This window comes from Magnolia sinica, chromosome 10 (genome assembly GCF_029962835.1).
Source record: "Magnolia sinica isolate HGM2019 chromosome 10, MsV1, whole genome shotgun sequence".
NCBI lineage: Eukaryota > Viridiplantae > Streptophyta > Magnoliopsida > Magnoliales > Magnoliaceae > Magnolia > Magnolia sinica.
The window spans coordinates 55,732,668-55,748,849 of record NC_080582.1 but is presented as its reverse complement, the minus strand read 5'-3'; positions in this window follow the sequence as shown (position 1 = coordinate 55,748,849).

Here is a 16,182-nt window from a genome sequence, read left to right as displayed (position 1 = left end):
CATCAAATTCCATGTGGCCGCCTGAGGCATGGATGGACGTGATGATGTCGAGAAGTCTTCCTCAGGGGATAATTACTCCAAATCCACGGAGTTTCTCTAGACTCCTTACAGAGATTCCTCAAATCCGCTAGGAAAAATAGAAATAAATTCTAAGAAATTCAAAAATTAATTGATTGATAATTGTCTCTTCTGTATGTCCCCATTACACCATTAATAAAGGAAAAAAAAAAACTAAACAAAAATTCGTAAGTATAAAAAATATCAAAATTCCAACTATAATAAAAATCCCAATTCTTGTAAAAATTTTCTAAAACTTAATTTCTAAAAATAAAAATCTTAATAAAAGAAGAGTCTTAACATGATTAATTTTGTTAGAAGAGTCTTAGCATGATTAAAAATTATTTTTAAAAAAGAAGAAAATATTACAAAAATCGGAATTACTAAAAATAGTAAATTTTTTCTTAAATTTTCATTTTTGAGCTGAAAGGGCGTGTTTTCTAGAAAAACGAACAAATGCCTCTCACTTTGTGGGTTAATTCACCTCGAATGGCCCGTTACAATAAAGATTGATAGGTTGTGCATCTCGTAACGATACCCAGATCAAAAGCTATGGCCAATTTATGATTCACCTTCTTTTGGTCAAACCATGTTAAGAATGTATTTATGCCACGTCCAACATCAAACCCTTCCACTTGGGAAAAATTCGTCCTCGAGTTACTTAATGGACTTTGCTCATGATACTCAAACAAATTTTGGTGTTGATGTTTATTAGTATTTTCCTTGTATTTAGCATTGAACTCTTGAGCTAATACAATACATGTACTCATGCTCTCCTTGACTTGACTAGTATGGACAAGTTCCTTCACTTGTGCTTATAAGATATTACATTCTTTCTGATAATGTGGGCAATTAGGTAGACTTTCCCCTGAGACAAGATCAATGTGGTTTTGTATAGCTCATATGGGAGGCAATTCCTTAGGGAGTTCATTGAGCTCAATGTTAAGGGTCAAATATTACATATTATCCCTCATTTATTACTTGGTTTTATGAACATGATAATGCTTAATGTTTTTTTTAAATCATGTTTGTGTTGCAAGTTGATTTTAAGAGCTTGGATTTAAAAGGATGCTAAAAGCATGGATTTAGAGTTCAAGAATCACCAAGGAAAAGGAAGGATCTTAAGAGACTAAAAACGGAGATTTCTCATGCCAAAGATCCTATCAAATCAAGTACAAAGGATGGAGAAAAGATTGGCAAGAGCACAAGTTAAATAGAAGAAAAACAGCTAACTTATGTGCCACCTAAGCCAACTTCGGTGCCACCTAAAGTGCACAAAATAATCCAGTAAGAAAATAAGTTAATTAGGTCCTACCTAAGCTTCATTTGGTGCCACCGAAGCTAGCTTAGGTGCCACATAAGTACTCTACACATACAATTTCAGATGCGACAAATTTCAAATATTCGATTTAGGTGCCACCTAAGCCAATTTCGGTGCCACCGAAATCACGCAGAGTTGTAACGCAGGGCCGACACGGATTGCATAATTTGAGGTGGTTTGCAGAAATTTCAAGTCGGTGCATAAGAGAGGGATTCACAACTACAAATAGGAGTCCCTAAGACATTCTTAGGCATCTTCTATGGTTCAAGGAGAGGAGCAAAAGGGTGAAGCCATTGTTCAAGTGCTTTCTTATTCTTCTTTAGACTTTAGTTCAATCATGTCTATGGTTGGCTAAACCTCGTAGCTAGGGCTAAGAGGTGAAGCGTGTAACGAGATTAGGATGTTTGCTTTGCTTTGATTCATTTTTTTTGAACTCTCTTAAATTCTAGTTTGATTATAAGAAATATTTTTAGTTTTTAATAGTTTGTTGTGGCAAATTACAATAGATGTCTTGCTTAAAACTTGGAAACCAGGCTCACAAAATTTTCGATCGTCGAATCCGGTGCCGACAACCTCCGTAGTATCCCATTCTTAACTCTCAGCGCCCATGCACTAAATCCCGATCATGGGATCCTACAAGGTGGATTTTCACCATGAATTTGTCTCATAAGAAGCATAACCACAAGTATACCCAAATCACAAGAACAACATCATCACTACATATCCACTAATAAAAACATTCGAGTACAATGTTGAAAGGGAAATACATACATATAATAAAATCTCCATAAAGCTCGGCCGCATGCTCCTACTCCTTCTCAGCTACGACTACGTCTAGGCGTCACCTGCATGCATCTATCGTGCATAAGCTTATAGAAAGCTTAGAGGGTGATGTAAGTGTGTGCGTAAGATAAGTGCCAAGCATGCAAATGTCAGAGTAAGCGAAAATACAAGCAAGTCCATGCAAATGTCATCAACCTCATCCAGGATATACGATGCAAATACATAACAAGCCAATGTCATATATTAAGAAAGTAATGTGGAAATATAATGAGTCAAATATCAGATACCGAGGATGCAATACAATATGCAATTCTAAAGAGCTACAAATCCCATCAACCTCATCTAGTCATATAATGCAAAACATAGGAACCCAAAATGCCAGATGTTGCAGATGTTATGCAAAATGCGATGCGAATGAAATAACCAAGTTGGAGTGTGAAGTCGGGATGATACTACGTAGAATCGCAGGCTACGGGGTCCATCACAAGGGAATTCTATCCAAACCAGTTCCATGCCTAAATTTAAATAGATAGACTCAATATGGTAAACTCCTGATCTTAGGTTGGTCACGCACCCCAACCAATCCTGGCCACTGCGAAGGTACACATGACTTGATTGCGCACCATCAGCCTAAGTGGATAGTGAATGAATGAATGAATGAATAAAATACCGAGTATGCAACCCCTGCTCTACAAATCAGTACTGTACATCTTTGAGATTATCACCGGGGTCTAGTACACTCCAAACTGGCTACCACCCCAGTCGGCCGCGTAGCCCAGCAAGTGAAAAAGACCTCACTACCCGCCTGCTAGTAATATATCAATGCTTACCCGGCACTCGGGTGGGTAAGCATTGGTATTTGGCACTCAGGTAAGCATAGCAGACCCATTTGGGAGTTGGTCAAACTCACCCTAGCTTATAGCCCCCTCACTTGGGCGGATAAGGCGACACCCCCTCTCAACAGATCACGACACAGTGGGAGACACAACCTACTGGTATTCGGCACTCGGGCGCTCATGTATCCACTCAGTTTAGACGTTGGGGCATCTCCTAGCCACGGAGGTTTAGGGACTTCCACCCATGGACATCCAAAGTGCCCAGATGCTCGAACCAAACATTTTTGGTGTCCTATCAAGCCATCCACGATATGTGTGTGGAGGCTCCTACCCTGATGTCGCTAGGGCGTACAGTAATCCAACTGTTTTTGGTGTCCTATCAAGCCATCCACGATATGTTTTTGGTGTCGACAATTGGAATCAGCTTCGATAATCAGAATCAGCCTTGACAATCAGAATCGGCCTCGACAATTAGCCTCGACAATTGGAATCGGCCTCGACAATTGGAATCAGCCTCGATATCAGAATCGGCCTTGATAATTGGAATCGGTAATTGGCCTAACAAAGGGCATCAACAATTGAAATCGGCCTTAACAATCAGAATCGGTAATCGGCCTAACAAAGGGTCTTGACAATTGGAATTGGTAATCGATCTAACAAAGGGCCTCGATAATCGGAATCGGCCTCCACAATCAGAATCGTACTCGATAATCGGAATCGGCCTTGATAATCAGAATCGATTATTGGCCTAACAAAGGGCCTCGATAATCAGAATCGATAATCGGCCCAACAAAGGGCCTAAGGGAAGGTCACAATGTGGACATTTAACCATCATCGCCCATGAATGTAGATATTTATGAAAATGTCAAGCTATATGTCCTAGAGGGGGGTTGAATAGGACTATGCCAAATTTTAAGCTTTAACAGCAGAATAAAAGAATACGATAGCCAAATAAAAGAAATCAATTTACAATGCTGAAATGAAAAGCAGCCTCAATAATCAAGTATTGAGAGGTTGATACAAATGTTGTTTTAAGGACAACCTTACACCATAAAAACCAAGGGTTTATGGCTGGACAACCTTATTTCTAGAAAGTTCTTTGTATCAAAAACTTAAACTGAAGAGGAATAAATAAATAACAAGGAATTAAAATTTTAAACTATTACAACATTCCCCACAACGCTTAAAACGTAAAAATTATAGCATTCAGATCCACATATACATCCTAAACACTTGAATGATAAAAGATAGAAAAAAATAAATCACACATCCACAAAACACAAAGAGTTATAGTGGTTAGCCTATGTTTTCACCAACTATTAAACAACAACTACACAACTTGCTACTCCACTCCTAATATCCTCACATAGTAGATATTAGCATTCACTATGAAAATAGTTTCTCAGGTTCACCTAAAACCTTCACAATTGTGTCTTTCAAATGGGCTTACACAATTCAAAAATCCCACTTCTGAGTTTTCTGGCTCTCCTCAGATAACCAACACAATGACATTTTTCTAGCTTAATCTCAAAAGAAACCAAAATAAAGGAAATTTACACAAACGTAAAATACTCAGATTTCTCCTTTTGTAATAGCCCGGAAGAACCAAATTGGAGTAGAAGTTTGAATGTAGAAGTTCAATGTCCAATACTCACTTTAAAATGGTTAATGTTCTAATTAATTTTAAATTAAACCATTTGGGCTTACTCTATTTGATTTTGATTCCAAGAAGAAAGAATATCACAATTCCTCTTTTCAATTCAAATTGGAATATAGAAACAAAATCAAATCTATAAAGCTAACAAAAGAGAATATTAAATATGCACAAAGTAGCTTAAAATGAATATAAACTTATCTTAGAGTGATGCCTTGATTTTACTTGAATTGAGTTATGAAACTTTGAAATTTGTGCTCTATTTATAATAGCAGAAATCGCACCTTCGATTGGTCCTGTGGACACTATGATTGGTCGAGGCAATGCTAGGACTAGTTGAACTAGGTTCAGGACTAGTCTTAGAACAGCCCAAATACATGTAAAGTAATTCAATTTGAATTATGTATACAAAATGACCTGCCCTAAGGTCAATCTAAGGTTAATCATACCTTGAAAGTGAGATATGAACATCGAGACTTCATTTTCTTCATATGATAGTTGACCTTTGAAGATTGTGAAGCTTGAGATCTCTTTACATGATGTAGCATAGAACTTGAGATCTTCTAGAGCTTGAATTACACTTCATCTTGAGTTATACACAAACTTGAGTCTTGAACAAGATCACTTTTTTCGTTGTAGCTTGAACTTGCATTTCTTGAAATGAATTGAAGTAGATCTTCTTTCTTGACTTGAGGCAAAGTTTTTTAAAAGAGATGATGCAATGTCTTGAACATATATAACAATGAGCTACACAAGATATAGTTGAGGTTTTGGCACCACAAAATTTGATAATCAAAGGATCATAAAACCATAGCTCTTACAATCTCCCCCTTTGTCAAATTTGTGACAAAACATACTCAACAATAATATCACCAGTACATATACAAAAAATCATGTATGCACTAGTTATAAGAGAAAACCAGTTACAACCTGGTTAAAGAATCATGCACCAGTTATCATCAGCACAACATTATGAACTAGGCACGACATAGGCAAAACATGTCCCCACGTACTCCCCCTGAGTAGCACACAAATATCCAAAAAAAAAAATGCTGCTACTACTCCACAATCCATATGCATAATCAAATACATTCTCCCCCTTTTTGTCAAAATATGACAAAGGAAGAAACAACGATATGGAAAAGTAAAAATTAACAATGGAGTAATAAAGGAGGTAATTAGTCAAGATATGAAAGGTATATAAGAAATGTCCAAGTTCACTTACCATAAACCATAAACCAAAGTCAGAAAGAGTCAGTCTCATAAACTAAAATAAAGCAAAGTAGAATAAAAGTTATTATAGACAACATTCATGTTCTCTACCTTCTCCTCAAGTGCACGAAGATGCGCATCAAAATCAGATGGTTCATAGTCAGGATCATTAGCAGAATCAGATTCAATTTCATCAAAAATATCATCCATGTTTATATCATCAGGAGGAAGATCACCAGCTTCTTCTTCATTCCCTGCTTCAGCTCCACCACCACCCACATCCACTTGGCTAGGATCCAAATCCAATTTCATCTTGTGAATACTTGAATTGTTAAAAATAAGATGATAGATAAGAGCCTCTCCAATAGGCATAACAAGTAGCATGTGAGAAGCTAAAATAGTCATAAGATAGGTAAACAGAATATCACTATGACCTGGATGGAGACGAAACTGAATGATGAAATGACATATTAAGGAAGGAAGACAAACTTTAGTACCAGAGATGATAGAATGCAAAACTCGAACCATAAAGGAAGTCAGCTCTATTTTATTACCAGAACGCGGATACAGATTGGAAATAAAGATTCTATGGAGAACCCTATATCTGGGTAACAAGTACTTTAAGGGGAGCACATTCCCTTTATGAGTCCATTGCACATCCATATTACATAATGCTCTAGTGAGCATGAGTTTTTCTGGTTTTGAGGGCTTTTTAGCTAAAGTATGAATTGGAATACCCTCATCATTAATAGGTATATCCATAAGAGCTGAAATCAGATGACGGTCAATTTCAAAAGGACCTTCTCTAGCATCAATTTTAAAAGTTAAATTCTCAGCAGAAAAATCAGAGATACATGCAAACATGGCCTGTGTAATAGATTGGTATGCAGGCCCACCCCAATGTAAGATATTATCCCATCCTACAGCTTAAAGGAGTGGAATGATACCAAAAGGAGCAATGTTTTCAAGTTCAACAGCTCTTTCAACAATGACATTGCGCATACGTAAATCCCGCACATATGAGGGATCATCTTCGAGTGACCGAAGATGGCACTAAGTGATAGGAGTTGATATAGAGGAAGATGGACCACGAAAAGTTTTCTTTTTCCCTCTAGCATCCATTGGCAATAAGAAAATCAATGTATTAAGGAGTTGCAAAAGATGAGGAATGAGTTTTCTCAAAAATAGAAATTTGAGAAGAAAAACCCCAAATAACTCAACAAACCTTGAAATCAAGCACTCCAATGAAGAAATTGAAGAAAATAGACCATGAATCTTCAAGTAAGACTAAAAAAATACACGAACTTTGACGAATCAAATAGTCGGGTTTGACTAGTCGTGCCACGGCTTGTTGGAGAGAAAAGAAGAAATGAGGAAGATGATGGTTTTTCCCAAATTAAAGAGACCAGTGCGCTACACGACCGGTCTTGAGCTGTCCTCGACTAGTCGTACCAGGACCGGTCGAGCACATCCACGATTGGTCATGTACCAAAATAAACATGCATTTTTCATAAAAATTTAAAATTTAAACACATAAATTATCAAATATATATATACTATGATACAAATATGCATGAATAATCAATTTAGAATGCACATACCAAGATCAAATTTTAATTTATTAAACCTGCTTTTGTCGAGCGGTTTAGTGAAAATGTCAACAAGTTGAGTCTCGGTCGGAATGTATTCCAAAGATATTATTTTTTCTTCCACTAATTCACGAATATAATGATACCTAATATCAATGTGCTTGGTACGTGAATGCTGGATTGAATTTTTTGAAATATTTATTATACTGGAATTATCGCAATATAAAACCATTGAATCCTGTGCAATTCCATAATCACTTAACATACATTTCATCCAAACAAGCTGAGTACATGCATTTCCAGCTGCGATGTATTTAGCCTCAGCAGTAGAGAGTGATATAGAACTTCGCTTCTTGCTAAACCAAGAAACTAAACAATTTCTGATATAAAAACAATCACCATTGGTTGATTTCCTATCATCGATATTTCCAGCCCGATCAGCATCAATGTACCCTGCCAACTGAACACTAGTATCATATAGATACCAGAGACTCAAATTAACTAAACTTGTGACATATCGCATAATCTACTTAATAACAGTTAGATGTGACTCTTTAGGATCAGAGTGATATCTAATTCAAATTCCAACATTTAAAGCAATATCAGGTTGGCTAGCAGTTAAGTAAAGTAAACTGCTAATCATACTGCGATATATTTTAGGATCAACATTTTTACCTGTAGAATCCTTTGAGAGTCTTAAGGTTGTACTCACAGGAGTATCAAAATTCTTATCATTCTCAAATATGAACTTTTTGATTAAGTTCAGAGCATATTTGGTTTGAGAAATAAATATACTATCAGGTTGTTATTTTACTTGCAACCCTAGAAAATAATTCAATTCCCCAACCATTCTCATTTCGAACTTAGATTTCATTAAATTTACAAACTCAACAATTATGTTAGTATAGGAAGATCCATAAATAATTTCATCAACATAGATCTGTACCATTAAGATATCATCGTTATGTTTCTTAACAAATAAAGTTTTATCCACACTTCCCATTTGAAAATTATGACTTAGTAAAAACTTAGTCAATTTTTCGTACCATGCCCTAGGAGCTTGTTTTAATCTGTAGAGAGCCTTTTTAAGGCAATAGACATGATCAGTGTTCTTAGGGTCTTCAAAACCCATTGGTTGTTCCACATACACTTCTTCATGTAGATCACCATTTAAGAAGGCACTCTTTACATCCATTTAATAAATTTGAAATTTTTTAAAGTAAGCAATGGATATGAATAGTCTGATTGATTCAAGACAAGCTACTGGGGCAAAGGTTTCATCATAATCAATTCCTTCAATTTGAGTGTACCTTTATACAACCAGTTTAGCCTTATTTCGAATTATATTACCAAGTTTATTAGACTTATTTTTAAAAATCCACTTAGTACTGATAATATATTTATCTTTAGGTCTAGAAACAAGGTACTAAACATCATTTCTGATAAATTGGTTAAGCTCTTCTTGCATCGCAACAATCTAATTTTCGTCAGTAAGAGCTTCTTTTACGTTAGCCGGTTCTATCTGGGATGCGAAACATATGTAATTACATATGTCTTCAAGTTATTTACGAGTGTGAACACCAGTGAGAGGGTTTCTAAGAATCTGAGTGATTGGATGATCTTTAACCATCCTCAGTTCTGAAATGTCTTGACTTGATGAAGTATCTGGTTTGTCAACTAAAAGAACTTCATCATTATCTGAACTTGGGGTAGGTGTATTCAAGTGATCTTCTATGACTACATTAATTGATTGTTGAATAACACCGGTCCTTTTGTTTAGTACTCGATAAGCACAACTGTTTAAAGAATATCCTAAAAAGTCCCTTCATCACTTTTAGTGTCAAACTTTCCCAGACTTTTACAGTCACGTAGAATATAACACTTGCTGCTAAAAACTCAAAAGTATTTAACAGTAGGCTTCTTATCAAACCACATTTCACAAGCAGTTTTATTATTTAACTTTCTTGTATAAACCCAGTTAATTATATAATAGGCAGTATTTACGGCTTCAGCCCAAAGATTTTTAGATAGCTTCATACTATTCAACATTACATTAGCCATTTCTTAAAGCACTCTATTTTTTCTTTCAACTATACCATTTTGTTGTGGTGTTTTAGGTATAGAGAATTCATGTAGTATTCCCTGATTGCAACAAAATTTCTTAAAAATGCTATTGTCGAACTCAGATCCATGATTACTACAGATTTTACTAACTTGAGAACCTTTTTCAGTTTGGATCCGTTTGATAATCCTTTTTTACTTCATTAAGGATTTCTGATTTATCCCTTAGGAAGGCTACCCAAGTGAATCTGGTAAAATCATCCAGGATTACCAATATGTATTTTTTGCCACCTCGACTCTCCGTCCTGGTTGGTCCTACAAGATCCATGTGGAGAAGTTCGAGTGGTTTTGATGTGGCATTGGAGTTCACCTTCTTGTGAGAGCTCCTTGATTGCTTGCCAATTTGGCATTTGCCACATATTTTGTCTATTTTTTATAATTTAGGTAGACCTCTTATTAGTTCTTTTTTACTCAATCCATAGATATTGCGGTAGTGTACATGTCTAAGACGTTTATGCCATAACTCGGTCTCATCGGTATGGACCATGTAACACAGTTGATTAGATGAGCTAGAATCACTTATGATGTAGCAGTTTTTAGAAGTTTTACGACCAGTTAATATTACTGAACCATTTTTGTTTAATATTTCACATCATAGATTAGAAAATTTAACACTATGATTTTTATCACATATTTGAGAAATGCTTAACAAGTTATATTTTAAACCTTCAACATACAGAACATTCTCAAATAAGGGGAGGTTAGAAAGTTGAACTGTACCTTGGCCAATAATCGTGCAGTTGCTACCATCACCAAATGTGACTGAATCATTAGTCATGTCTTTAAGAGTGGTGAACAGACCTTTGTCACCAGTCATGTGCCTGAAGCATCCACCATCTAGGTACCACTTTGAATGGCTTGAAGCTTTGAAAGTCGTGTGGGCAACCAAGCAGGTAACCTTAGGAACCCATTTCATAACTGTTTTGGGTTTAGGAGTATACTGGGTTTTCTTTTGTTTGTAGTTGTTGTAAGAGTGACCTACTGGATTAGATTTTAAAAGCTCCTTAAGTAGATCAACTGTTTTTTCAGCTAAAGGGTTTCGGTTCTGATTTTTATAGTTGATATAGTTGCTTTTGGGTTTTTGAAAAGTTTTAGTATTTTTAGAAAAATTTTGATTAGTACTTGTCCCTTTTGAGTTTGAAGTCTCTCCTTTCACAAACTTGGGAGGAGTATACTTTTGTTTAGGAGGAACACTTTTATCGTAGCCCAAACCGGATCGGTCGCCACATTTTCTTAATCCAGGCAAAAGTTTTTCTAATTTTGTATCACCTTGGGCATACCTCCATGTATCCTTTAAACTCAAAAGAGAAGAAACTTCAAGTTTAAGTTTATTATTTTCAGATTTAAGATTTTCAATTTGGGAAGTTTTGAATTCTAAATCGCATTTGCATTTTTCAAAATAATCTAAAATATGGGATTTTTCTAAGACGAGAATCAAAGTTTTCTTTAAGTTTTAAATACTTTTCTTTTTACAGTTTTAGTTTTACAGCAATTTTACAACTTTCCTTGTATAGGGCATTGTAAGCATCTTGAAGATCTTATTCATGATCACTATTCAGATTTTCTTCACTAGTTAAATCATCGTGATCTGAAAAAGTGAACTTTGCTAGAGTCATAAGGGCTTTAACTTCATTGCCCGACTCGGTTTCAGAGTCTTTTGATTCAGAAGAGGCTTCAGAGCCAGAAGATTTATCCCAAGTAGCTAACATACTCTTCTTTTTGGGTTTGTCCTTTTTAGGACACTTATTTGTTAAATGCCCATATTCTTGGCAGTTGTAACATTGACTATTTTTCAAAGATTTTTAAGTTTTAGATTTAGTTTTCTTCTTATCATTTGATTTTTGAAAATTAACCCTCTTTTTACTTTTGAAAATCTTGTAAAACTTTTTTTGCTAAAAAAGGCATATCGTCTTCAGAATTTTCTTATGAAACATTCATAGAAGACTTAAGGGCAATAGATTTACCTTTAGGAGCTTTAAAATTTAACTCATAGGTTTGTAAAGACCCAACTAGTTCTTCTACCCTCATATTGTCTGTATCACGAAGTTTCTGGATCACGGTAACCTTTGAGTTGAACCGTTCAGGTAGTGAGCGTAGTATCTTTGCACACACTTTACGTTCTGGGATTTTATCGCCAAGACCCCACATAGAGTTCACAATGTCATTTAATCTTGTATAAAAGTCCATAAACATTTCATCTTCAAATGTATTTCCTCAAATTTGGTTATGAGGAGTTGGACTTTAGATTTTTTTGACAATTGATGTTCCCTCATGTGTCATTTCTAAAATATCCCAAGCTTACTTTGCAGTATTACAGGATATAATTCTTTTAAATTCATTCGGTGATAGTGTGCAAGTGATTGTATTTAGTACTTTTGCATTGGCACTACTCACTTTTCTGAAGTGTGGTCCAAGAAAAATAAGGAGAGATTTTCATAGATTTGGATCCATCGATACCAGTTACTTCAATGGTAGGAGGGGTCCATTTAGTCACTGTGGCTTGCCACATGCTCTCATCCATGGATTTAAGGAAAATCCTCATCCTTGATTTCCAATAGACATAATTGGAGCCATCAAATGGTGGAGGCCTAGTGACTGCAAGGCTATCAAAATTTGACATCTTATAAATAGCTTAGATCGATTAGATCAGGAAATAAATCCAAAAAAAATAAGAATTAAAATGAGTTATTCAGCTCTGATACCACTTGAAAAGGCCAAGCTATATGTCCTAGAGGGGGGGGTGAATAGGACTATGCCAAATTTTAAGCTTTAACAACGGAATAAAAGAATATGATAGCCAAATAAAAGAAATCATTTCACAATGCTGAAATGAAAAGTAGCCTCAATAATCAAGTATTGAGTGGTTGATACAAATGTTGTTCTAAGGACAACCTTACACCATAAAAACCAAAGGTTTATGTCAGGACAACCTTATTTCTAGAAAGTTTTTTATATCAAAAACTCAAATTGAAGAGGAATAGATAAATAGCAAGGAATTAAAATTCTAAACTATTACAACATTCCCCACAATGCTTAAAACGTAAAAATTACAGCATTCACATCCACATATACATCCCACACACTTGAATGATAAAAGATAAAAAAAATAAATCACACATCCACAAAACACAAAGAGTTATAGTGGTTCGCCTGTGTGTTCACCAACTGTTAAACAACAGCCACAAAGCTTGCTACTCCACTCCTAATATCCTCACACAGTGGATATTAGCATTCACTATGAAAATAGGTTTCTCAAGTTTATCTAAAACCTTCACAATTGTGTCTTTCAAATGGGCTTACACAATTCAAAAACCCCACTTCTGAGTTTTCTGGCTCTCCTCAGATAACCAACACAATGACATTTTTCTAGCTTAATCTCAAAAGAAACCAAAATAAAGAAAATTTATACAAATGTAAAATACCTGGATTTCTCCTTTTGTAGCAGCCCAGAAGAACCAAATCGGAGTAGAAGTTCAAATGTAGAAGTTCAACGTCCAATACTCACTTAAAAAAGGTTATAGGTTCTAATTGATTTTAAATTAAACCAGTTGGGCTAGCTCTATTTGATTTTGATTCCAAGAAGAAGGAATATCACAATTCCTCTTTTCGATTCAGATTGGAATATAGAAACAAAATCAAATCTATAAAGCTAACAAAAGAGAATATTAAATATGCACAAAGTAGCTTAAAATGAATACAAACTTATCTCATAGTGATGCCTTGATTTTACTTGAATTGAGTTATAGAACTCTGAAATTCGTTCTCATTTATAATAGCAGAAATCGCACCTTTGACTGGTCCTGTGGACACTACGACTGGTCAAGGCAGTGCTAGGACTAGTCAAACAGGGTTCAGGACTAGTCTTAGAACAACCCAAATAGATGTAAAGTAATTCAGTTTGAATTATGTATAAAAAATGACCTACCCTAAGGTCAATTTAAGGTTAATCATACCTTGAAAGTGAGATATGAACATCGAGACATCATTTTCTTCATGTGATAGTTGACCTTTGAAGATTGTGAAGCTTGAGATCTCTTTACATGATGTAGCATAAAACTTGAGATCTTCTAGAGCTTGAATTACACTTCACCTTGAGTTATACACAAACTTGAGTCTTAAACAAGTCACTTTTTTCGTTGTAGCTTGAACTTGCATTTCTTGAAATGAATTGAAGTAGATCTTCGTTCTTGACTTGAGGCAAAGTTTTTTAAAAGAGATGTTGCAATGTCTTGGACAGATATAACAATGAGCTACATAAGACATATATTGAGGTTTTGGCACCACAAAATTTGACAACCAAAGGATCATAAAACCATAACACTTACAATTTAACCATCATTGCTCCTAAGTAGTGGCCCACATAGAGTCAAACATATCGTGGGCCCATGCCCTCACACAAGAACCTAATACATATCACTAGACCGTATTGTTCCATAGACTTCCGCGGTCTTCCCGGTCGAATTTCGGCAACCTTCTATCCCTAACTGGTATTTGTGGGCGACCTTGATTCTCACGCCGTCAACCCGAGTTGACTCAACCCGAGACTTGTTCCATAGCGACCGTGCCGTCACCGCGGTTTCAATGCCGCGCCAAGGCGATACTGTGGTTAGGAGATGTGGGCCAGCGTTCGGTGCGAGGAAAATGCCATGCATGTGAATTTCAAGAGAATCTCTACAAGATGTCACATCAATTAATCAACCCATCAATCCCATCATGTCAAGTACACATCACTTTTCACCCATTCCTAAGCAACCACAAAAGTCAAAAAGTTCTTACAAGCCCATACCTTTCTTACACCATTTGCTACAAAAGTTAAAGAAATCTCTTACACCCATCACTCACCCCATCCATCACTCCATCACCCATCAATCTCTTTCTCCCTTTACAACTCTCTCTCTCATTCATTCTCAAACCACTCTCCCAAGCAAGAGAAAATCCACACGTCCTAAGCCTCTCCAACTCTTCCAAGCAACAAGTGTGGCCCACCTTTCCCACCCTCTCATCTCCCATCTCAACCATCCAAACTCCATCTCCTCTGTTGGAATCAAAGCTAAGGAGCTAAGGAAGCCAAGGGAGTAAGAAGATCAAACGGTGGGTGTGTCATAGGCTAGCTTTTCATGTGTTTATGATGGGCCAAGTGAGGCCAACCGATCAATGATTTGGATCTCACTTTGGACTCTAAGATGTGGCCGATGGCCCACTTGGATCATCATGCTCATTCCGTGATGGGGCCATTCTCCATGGACCTCATCATGATGTTTATTTTCCTTGTATACTTAGGGTCATCTAGATTGTCTATTTTAATGGAGAAGGGATCTCCACCGTTGGATTTCGATTTAATGGGCCCACATGTAATGACCCACTTGATTTATGTTGTAGATCATTGAAGGGAGGGGTCATAGTGCCGGGGTCCCTCCATCATACGTGTCCCACTCTCTATCTCTCTCTCCCTCTCTATTTCATATTTTTTTTATGTGATCATAACATGGTTGTATGGCCCACTTGGATGGACCTCACCCTGAAACATGTATTTTATCCAAACCATTTTCAAGTGGAGCCCACCTTATATGTGTAGTACCCATATCATCCATCATTTGGTGGCCCACCTAAGCAGGGCCCACCTCAATGCATGTGTAATGCAAAGCAGTTCAGCGTCCCTGGACGCTAGACAAAAAGGGAAAAAGACAAATATCAGCTTGTTTCCAAGCTTATGGGTGGCCCACTCATATAGGCCCCACCTTGATGCATCAATCCACGCCGTCCATTCCTTTCCCAACCTCATTTTAGGTGTTGAATCAAAAAACGGAGTCAATCCGAGGTTCTGGCGGGCTATACCATAGCAAAGAGTGATCTCCACCGTTTGAAGTCTCCCAGATTTTTCTATACACTGAAAAATGCCCAATATTGGATTTGATGGATGTGTTATGGGCTGTAGAAATCAGTGGGCATGATGGATTCTTCCGATGTGGGCCCCATGTACAAAAACATCTTGGAAAAATAAGATTTCAAAAAATATATATAGGCAGTAGCAACGCTGCTGCCGCTGTCAGAAGCGCAGGCAGCGCCTGCTGCTGCGAGCGACGGGCGGGCGGACGGACTGCAACCCACGGCTCTAGTCGTGGGCCCCACCTTGATGTTTATTTATCATCCAACTCATTCACGAGGTGGGCCACTCCGAGAAGTGGGCCCCCTCCAAATTTCAGCTCCATCCACAACTCAGGTGGCCCACACTGCAAGAAACAGTGATATTGAATTTCTGCCATTGAAACTGTTTTGTGGGCCACAGAAGTTTTGGATCAAGATAAAATTTTTGTTTTTCCTTTCACTCAGGTCCGTGTGACCTTGTCAACAGGTTGGATGGTTGGAAAACATTATGGTGGGCCACACACATGGAACCCACCATTATTGTATGTGTTACCACACCATCCACGGCTGTGGACGGTGGAACCCACCAAGATGTATACATTTTATTCACACCGTCCAGCGGATGGTGGAGCCCACGGTGATGCAGGTGTTTTATTCACATTGTCCAATGACAGTGGGACCCACCATGATGCATGTGCTGCATCCCATCCACCCAATCTTTTTAAATGCTCATTTTATATCAGG